General features: G+C 48.6%; 1 protein-coding gene across 1 annotated transcript in view; it reads left to right on the top strand.

The window, feature by feature from the left end:
- SMPD3 (sphingomyelin phosphodiesterase 3) overlaps positions 1 to 1907 on the top strand; it is a 217077-nt gene that overhangs the window by 27174 nt on the left and 187996 nt on the right. The gene's annotated exons all lie outside the window — the stretch shown is intronic.

The following is a 1907-nucleotide window of genomic DNA, read 5'->3' as shown; positions in this document are numbered from 1 at the left end:
TAACATATTTCTAAAATAGTTGGAGCAGGCAAATTTTACTTACATGAGTTCCTCATAGGTCTGTACAGTTAGGCTAGAGACAAACATTACACATAAACCAGTTTATATGATCAGAAACTTGTTTAAATCAGTAACAGAACTGACAGCCAGTGCACATAAACCAGTTTGAAAATGGCCAAAACTGGTTTGAGATAAACCTGACTGAATGTAATATCAGACTTTAATGATTTGCCTCAAACTGGTTTATGGATTGTCTGTCCCAGACTCCTTGCTTAAGTTAAATCAGACTTCACCAGCATCCTGGCATGCTCTCAGGGCTGGGTGGGGCTCTGCTCTTTGCTCTGGGCTGGCACCTTCCTTCTGCTCTCTAGCCAGACCAAGGCCAGGGCATGGGCAGACACTGGCCTTCCATGGCCCCTGAGGCAAATTCCTCCCTCCGTCCTCTACCCTGCTTCCACCTGCAGACCGCATCTGGGGTTTGCCAGCCCTGGCTGTACCTCCACAGCTTGCCTGCAGCCAGGCAGGGCCGGAGTTAATTCCTCCCTGTCCCCTCTCTCCCCAAGAACCTGGTGGGGGGGGCATTGGCTGCAGTCTCAATCATCACACATGTGCTGGAGATGTAGTTAAGGGAAGTTGTAGACTGCTTCACCAAAGAATGCAGAAAGCTACATTTACATTATAAAGCAGAACCTGTAAAAGCTGAGAATACTTAAACACAGCTTTTCTGAATGCCTGGCTGTAAGGAGACACACGATTATATAAGACTTATGCAAAGCTTTCTCTTGTCTTCCTCATTTTACATTTTAAGTTAGACTAAATTGTGTATGCTGTGTTTTACTGGGCTGTATCTTAGCTTAGGCAAGATTTTTGGTAGTTCCCTGCTGTATGCTTTGTAAATTGCTGTGTTCAATACGTACTTGCTTCAGAGAAAGGACTTGTTCCCCACCTCTACTCCTCAGTCTGGCAGCAACTGCCACATCCCCTGTGTCCTGCTAGCCCTGGCTGGTGCCTGGCCACACCCCCTCCACTCCAGCAGGGAGGGGAGAGAACCTTAGAGGGCATCTCTCTTCCCTCCCCTTTGACAGTGGCTGGCAGGTGTGCTCGAGTGGCCCCCGGCTTCTGGTTTGAGCCGTTGCAGGCATGTGGCTGCATTTCCTGGTTTAACAGAGACTGTCCAGTTATTAATCAGTTTAAGCTGCGCAGCTTAGACTAACCTGAAAAGAGTGAATCAATTCATGCTCAGGCTTTTTGAATGTCTGTCCCTAGCCTTTAGAGAGTATGAAGCAAATGATAGTGGCTAAAACAGGCCAAATCATACTGAAAGTAAACTTTAAAGCTAGGGAAGGAAGTTACATATAAACAAGTTTAAATTATCAGAAGCTGGTTTAAACCTGTAACAGAACAGATGTTCAGTGCACATGAACAAGTTGGAGAATGGCTGAAACCAGTCTGATGCTACATTCAACCAGGTTTATCTTAGACTTAACTGATTTGGGTTAAACCAGTTTATGGAACTTCTATCCCAGACCCCTTCCTGCTTTAAGTTAAATCAGAGTCCCTCAACTTCCTAGCCTGCTTTTCAGCCCTGTGCTGGGCTGGGCTGGGCTGGGCTGGGCTGAGCTGTCTGGTCCAGAGAGCATAGCTGGCCCCACCCCTTTCCTTCCTAGCCAGAGCTCCATCTAGCTGAGACGGGGTGACGGATGGCATCCGGGAAACAGCAGCATCTGCCTGGCTTCCCCCTGCCCCACCCTCCCCTTGCTTGCTGCTCAAGCAGGGATCCCACCCACTGCCCCCCCACCCCAACCCGAGCCAGCATCTGGCCATGCCGCCCCTATGCTAGCTAATGCTGAGAGGTGTCTGTGCATGTCTCCAATTTCACTGGAACAAAGGCAGACAGGACAGTGTCA

Source organism: Gavialis gangeticus, unplaced genomic scaffold, assembly GCF_001723915.1.
Source record: "Gavialis gangeticus isolate Ggan-Ray unplaced genomic scaffold, GavGan_comp1, whole genome shotgun sequence".
NCBI lineage: Eukaryota > Metazoa > Chordata > Crocodylia > Gavialidae > Gavialis > Gavialis gangeticus.
This window is presented reverse-complemented; position numbering and strand designations above follow the sequence as displayed.